Source organism: Gracilinanus agilis, chromosome X (genome assembly GCF_016433145.1).
Source record: "Gracilinanus agilis isolate LMUSP501 chromosome X, AgileGrace, whole genome shotgun sequence".
NCBI classification, from domain to species: Eukaryota; Metazoa; Chordata; class Mammalia; order Didelphimorphia; family Didelphidae; genus Gracilinanus; species Gracilinanus agilis.
The window spans coordinates 81,553,695-81,561,319 of record NC_058136.1 but is presented as its reverse complement, the minus strand read 5'-3'; positions in this window follow the sequence as shown (position 1 = coordinate 81,561,319).

Genomic DNA, 7,625 nt, shown 5'->3' with positions numbered 1-7,625 from the left:
TTTTCATTGGTAAAGAGCTTGAGCAAAAATTTTAGGCACCAAATGAGAAAAAGAAGGCAGTAATGCAGATTATGATTTCTGAAAAAGCCAAAGTAAAAATAGATATGATTAAAAAAGACAGGGAAGGTCATTACATCCTGATTAAAGGCAGTATAGACAATGAGGAAATAATATTGCTCAATATGTATGCACCAAGTGGCATAGCATCCAAATTCATAAAGGAGAAACTGGCAGAGCACAAGAAGGAAATAGATAGTAGAACCATAAAAGTGGGAGATGTAAATATTCCTCTTTCAGATCTAGATAAATCAAACCAAAAAATAAATGAGAAAGAGGTAAGAGAGGTGAATGAAGTCCTAGAAAAATTAGATTTAATTGATATGTGGAGAAAAATAAATAGAGACCAAAAGGAATACACCTTCTTTTCAGCTGCAGATGGTACATTCACAAAGACTGACCATGTAATAGGGCATAGAAACATTGCAAACAAATGCAAAATAGCAGAAATAATAAATGTAACCTTCTAAGATCATAATGCAATAAAAATATTAATCACTCAGGGCACATGGACAGGCAAATCCAAAACTAATTGGAAATTAAATAATATGATTTTCCAAAACCAGCTAGTCAAAGAGGAAATCATAGAAACAATCAACAATTTCGTTGAAGAGAATGACAATGATGAGACATCCTACCAAACTCTGTGGGATGCAGCCAAGGTAGTATTCAGGGGGAAATTTACATCCTTGAGTGCATATATTACCAAACTAGGGAGGGCAGAGATTAATGAATTGGGCATGCAACTCAAAAAATTAGAAAGCGAGGAAATTAAAAATCCCCAGGTGAAAACTAAATTAGAAATACTAAAAATTAAGGGAGAAATTAATAAAATTGAAAGTAAGAGAACTATTGAATTGAGAAATAAGACTAGAAGCTGGTATTTTGAAAAAAAACAGATAAAATACACAAAGTACTGGTCAATCTAATAAAAAAAAGGAAGAAGAAAACCAAATTGGCAGTATCAAAGATGAAAAGGGAGACCTCGCATCTAATGAAGGGAAAATTAGTCAATCATTAAAAAATATTTTGCCCAATTTATGGCAATAAATATAGCAATCTAGGAGATATGGATGAACATTTAAAAAAGTACAAATTGCCTGCATTAACAGCAGAAGAAATAGAATACCTAAATAATCCCATAACAGAAAAAGAAATTGAAGAAACCATCAAAGAACTCCCTAAGAAAAAATCACCAGGTCCTGATGGATTCACAAGTGAATTCTATCAGACATTCAAAGAGCAACTAATCCCAATACTATACAAATTTATTTGATATGATAAGCAAAGAAGGAGTCCTACCAAATTCCTTCTATGACACAGATATGGTACTGATCCCAAAGCTAGGTAGATCAAAAACAGAGAAAGAAAAATACAGACCAATCTCCCTAATGAATATAGATGCAAAAATCCTAAATAAAATACTAGCAAGGAGACTCCAGAAAGTAATCAAGAGGATCACCCACCATGATCAGGTGGGATTTATACCAGGAATGCAAGGATGGTTCAACATTAGGAAAACCATCCACTTTATTGACCATATCAACAATCTAATGAACAAAAATCACATGATTATCTCAATAGATGCTGAAAAAGCCTTTGACAAAATACAGCATCCACTCCTATTGAAAACACTGAAAAGCATAGGAATAGAAAGACCTTTCCTAAAAATAATAAACAGTATATACCTAAAACCATCAACAAGCATCATATGCAATTTGCGTAAATTAGCAGCCTTCCCAATAAGATCAGGAATGAAACAAGGATGCCCATTATCACCTCTATTATTCAACAGAGTACTAGAAACAGTAGCAGTAGCAATTAGAGAAGAAAAAGAAATTGAAGGTATCAAAGTAGACAATGAGGAGACTAAGCTATCACTCTTTGCAGATGATATAATGGTCTACTTAAAAAATCCTAGAGAATCAACTAAGAAGCTTGTAGAAATAATCAACAACTTTAGCAAAGTTACAGGACACAAAATAAATGCATGTAAATCATCAGCGTTTCTAAAGAGAAACACCATTTAAAATCACCCTAGACAATATGAAATACTTAGGAATCTATCTACCAAAACAAACACAGGAATTATAGGAACATAAGTACAAAACACTTTCCAAACAATTAAAACTAATTCTAAACAATTGGAAAAACATTAACGGCTTATGGGTAGGGTGAGCTAACATAATAAAAATGACATTCTGCCCAAATTAATTTACTTATTTAGTGGCATGCATATCAAGCTACCAAAAATCCTTTTCACTGAATTAGGAAAAACTATAACAAAGTTAATTTGGAATAACAAAAGATCAAGAATATCAAGGGATATAATGAAAAGAAAATGTAAAGGAAAAGGGCCCACCAGTAACAGATATTAAACTGTAGTATAAAGCAGGGGTCATCAAAACAATATGGTACTGGCTAAGAGACAGAAGGGAAGATCAGTGCAATAGACTTGGTGTAAATGACACCAGCAAGACAGTGTATGATAAACCCAAAGAGCCCAATTTTGGGATCATGAATCCACTATTGGACAAGAACTGCTGGGAAATTTGAAAAACAATATGGGAGAGATTAGGTTTAAATCAGCATCTTATACCCTATACCAAGATAGATTCAGAATGGGTGAATGACTTGAATATAAAGAGGGAAAGCATAAATAAGTTAAGTGAACACAGAATAGTATACTTGTCAGATCTATGGGAAAGGAAAAATTTTAAAACCAAGCAAGAGTTAGAGAAAATTACAAAATGTAACATAAATGGTTTTGATTATTTTAAACTAAAAAAGCTTTTGTACAAACAAAAACAATTCAGCCAAAATCAGAAGAAAAACAACAAATTAGGGAAAAAATCTTTATAACAAAAAACTCTGACAGGGGTCTAATTAACCAAATGTACAAGGAGTTAAATAAATTGTATAAAATTTCCAGCCATTCCCCAATTGATAAAAGGGCAAGAGACATGAATAGGCAATTTTCAGGTAAAGAAATCAAAAGTATCAATAAGCACATGAGAAAATTTTCTAAATCTCTAATAATTAGAGAAATGCAAATCAAAATAACTCTGAGGTATCATCTCACTCCTAGAAGATTGGCTAAAATGTTTAATGCATTTTGAATCAAAAAAATTTCATTAAGTAATATATGTGTTCAGATTTATCAAACATTAGATATGAAGTCTCAATAATGCTGGTTCTCCCGTGACTAGTCTTTTCTATTTATTTGTTTCTCTATATATTTTTCCACTTACGCTGTAACTGGGAGCAACACTTTTTCCATCCATGCTAACCCCTCCTCGCCAAAGGCACAGCTCCCCATCTCACTGTTCCACCTTGCTATCCCACTTTGCACTTCTCCTGGCCATTCTCAACATTACATTATAAATTAATGCATTTCTCTTTTTACTTTTAAGCTAAGTTTGGAGTCTTGCATTTTTGCAAAAGTTATCCTTTCTCAACACAGTGGTTCACTATTGTACCCCACAACATTAAGTTGTAACCCCATAACAGAAAGCCAGAGAAGGAGGGGAGACAGTAATGAAGAATGAAAGGGGTAAGAGGGAGAAAGAGGGGGAGAGAATCAGAAAGGGATGGAGAGGAAAAGGGAGGAAAATGGGAGGATGGAAAGAAAGAAGGGAAAGAGAGTGAAAGGAAGACAGAGAAGGTGGATAGGAACGCACTGACTTAAAAAGCAAAGAGGAGGGGGATGACAGGAAGAAGTACTGAGAGAGGTAGGGACCGAGAAGGAGAGGGAAAGAGGTGAAAGATATGTCTAGAGAGAGAGGATGAACGGATAATAAATGAGGGGGAGAGAGAAAATAAGGGATAGTGGGAGAGAGAAGAGGAGAATGAGGTGGGAAAAAGGAAGTTGAGGAAAGAGAAGAGCGGAGGGAGGAGATAGAGCAAAGAAGAGGAAATTAGTAAGAAGAGGGCTAGCTCTGGGGTAAAGGGGAAGTGGTAGGGAGGGAGGCGAGAGGAAAAACTTGTGCGCAATCATTCGAGTTTTCCAGCATTGAGGGCACTCGACAATTGTCTGCAAATTTCCCTTTTTAAGCCTCAGTTTCTCTGAATGGATACTGGAGGCCGACTTTCTCGCGTCTGCAGCGACCCCTGGATTGCCACCCCCCCTCCCGCACTGTCAGGCATTGGAATTGACCATTTTGTGACCTGATCATTTTTCTTCCAATCAGAATCTTTGTTTCGCATTGCTAGGGAAGCTGCTTCAGTTTGTTTTGTCAGAGTAAAATGGACTCCAAAGCTCCCACGTTTGAGGTAAATCTTTCTGCCCCTTCCAAAGCGACTTTCTATTTTTCACTAACTATCTTTTCTGAGACAATTTCTGAGACCTACGGCCAGTTTTTATTATTTCCTGAGAAATATGTATAGGATTTTCAAATTGTTTTTGGTCTTATCCTTTTATTGACTTTGTGCTTTCTAATTTTCATTGATGTTATGGAGAAGGTGTGTGGATGGATCTGTGTTTCCTCTGGTGATGAAAGTCCTGGATGAAGGTGGTCACACTGAGTGGAGGGGCCTATGCTTTTTCATGCAACCTTGTATATTATGATGCTGTTTTCAGAATTTCCCATATCCAGAGAAACACAGGTGATTTTTTTACTCTTTTGCAGATCAGTTATGCGTGATTGGTTTTCCCCTACATAGTATAAATATATTGCCAGGTTCTCCATTAGACTCTTGTAATCTGGGAAAGAGAAAAATAGGGTGAGAGGAGGATAAAATGAGAGAAACACAGAGAGAGACAGACAGACAGAGATAGTTAGAGAAGAGTATGAAACAAAGAAAATGAGGAAGGGAAGGGAAGAGAGAATGACAAGGTCCAAGGACAGTGAGAAAGGGGGAGGCAGGCAGAGAGAGATAAGAAACAGAGAAACAGACCATTAGAGGGAGAACAGGAAAAGGCAGAGAGAGAGAGATAAGATAGAGAAAAAACAAAGCAAGAGGAGAGACATGGAGAGGGACAGGGAAAGAGGAGAATAGAGAGAGAACAAGTAAGAGGAAGAAGGACAGAGAAATGGTTAGAGATAAAAAAAGATACAAGGATAGACATAGGGAAAGGGCTGTAGAAAAATGAATAAAAATATATGAATCAGAGAAAGGTCAATAAAAATGTGAAAGAAAGTGTTAACTATAAGAAAGGGAAATGAAAAGGGAGAAAATCTAGAGGGAAGAAGAAGACTCAGCTGGATAAAGTGAAAGAAAAGAGGGAGAGAAAAAGATGGTGTAGAGAGAGTGTGACAAAGAAAAGACATAGGAAATGAGAGAAAAATGAAATAGAAAGGAGCAAGGGAAAGAGAACAAAGGAAAAGAGTGAAAAAGAAAGGTCAGAGAGAAGGAGTAGAGATATGGGGAAAGAGAGAAGGATCCAGAAATAAGGAGTAGCAAAATAGAAGACGAGAAAGAAGAGAGAAATAGGGAAAAGGACATCAAATGATAAAGAGTGAGGGAGTGAAGGAAAATGAGGGGGAAAGAGAATTATAGAGAGAAAGAGAAAGTTGATTAGAAAGGGGAGCAGATAGAGATGGAGATTTCCAGCATTCTGGGCACTTGGCAATTGCCAGCAAGTTTCCCTTTTTGAGCCTTGGTTTCTCTAGAAGGATGTCATATGTTGGCTCTCTGGGGCCTGCAGCAATCCCTGGATTGTCACCCCCTTACACCCGCAGAGAGGGATAGGGAAAAACAGAAAGGATGGAAGAGACAAAGGGAAAGGGAGAGAAAAATAGAGGGACAGGAATGAGAGGCAAGAAAGCAAAACAGAGTGCAGAAGAGAGACACAGAGATAAAGGCAGTGAAAAGGAAAAGAAGAATGGGACAAACAGAGAAGACATAGTCAGAGAGACCAACAGAACTACTGAAATAGGGAAAGGGAGAAAGAGACAGAGAAATAGGGCCAGAGAAAGACAGAGGGAGAGAGAACTAGAAATAGTGGGAGGAGATAGTGAATGAAAGAGAGAAAGGAAAGAAAGGGGAGAGAAACAAAGTAATAAGTATTTGAGAGATAGAGAGACAGATGGGTAGATAGAGAGTCAGAACAAAGACAAAGACAGAGACAGAGGGAAACAGACAGTGAGGGAGAAAAGAAAGGCAGAGAGAGAAACCCATTGAGAGAATGGGAACCAGAATTTGGAAGTAATGGAAAGAGGGACAGAAAGGAAGAGAGACACAGAGCAAGAAGAGAAAGAGGCAATGAGAGAGGCAGAGACAGGGAAATAGGAAGAGAACAAGACATTGGATAGAGAGAAAAAGAGAGGAAGAAGAGGAGAACATAGGGGAAATATCAGAGAGGGAGTCAGAGAGAGATACACATAGACATAGAGATAGAGAGAAAAAGAGGGAGGGAGAGATAAAAACAATCAGAGACAGAAAGGAGAAAAATAAAAATTAAATAAGTCAAAGAGAGACAGTGAGTAGGAAACAGACAAAGATTGAGGGAGAGAAAAAGAAATAGAGAGGGGGAGAGAGAGGGAGAGAAAAAGGGAGTGAGGCACCAAGAGAGAGAAACAGACATATGCAGAGAGACAAGAGAAATATAGAGAGAGATCTAAAGAGGGACAGAGAAGGAGTATGGGATAGAAAGAGAAGGAAAGGAAGACAGACAGAGACAAATGGAAAAGAGAGATGGGTGGAGGAGGTGGGAGAGACACAGACCAAGTGAGAGAGAAAAAGGAAGAGAGAGTAATTAGAGATTCAGGAAACAGGGAGATATATAGAAAAATGAATTGAGAGATCACAGAGATGGAGAGAGATACAGAGACAGAGAAAGAGGGAGAGTGAAGGTGAGATTCAGAGATGTGTGTGTGTGTGTGTGTGTGTGTGTGTGTGTGTGTGTGTGTGTGTGTGTGTGTGTGTGTGTGTGTATAAAGAGAAAGATAAAGCCCGGAGAGACAGATAAGACAGAGAGGGAGAGAGAGAAATGAAGAGAGAAGGAGACACAGAAAAGGAGAGAAGAGGATAGAGAGAATGAGACACAAAGATATATATAGTGAGTTAGTGAGGGACAGAGATAGAGATACAGAGCATGATAGTTAGAGAAGAAGGCAAAAGAAGTAGAAGAGGAGAGCAAAAGAGGTATAGGGAGAGACAGAGAGGAAGAGAACAAAGTTAGAGGTATGAACAGCAGAAAAAGAAAGGGGAGAGAGAGAGATAGAATGACAGGCATAGGAAACACAGGGAGACAGACAGAGGTACAGAGATAGGGAGATAGTCAAGAGGAGAGACATGGACAGAGGAGATATGTAAACAAAGACAGACAAAATTAGAGAAACAGAGAGAAAGAGAGATAGAGTGACAAATTGAGAGGCGAGGGAGACAGAAGGAATGAGAGAGAAAGAAGGGGAAGAATAGACATAAAGAGACACACAGAGAAAGATAATGAGGTAAAGAGAGAAAGAAAGATTCAGAGAGATACAATGTGAGAGAGAAAGAGAAAGTGAGGAAGAGACTGAAAAAACAGAAAGACACCAGAATAGGGAGAGAGAGAGAGACCAAGTGAAGAAGAGACAGCTACAGACAGAAAACAATGAAGAACAGAGTTGGAAAGAAGAGAAATT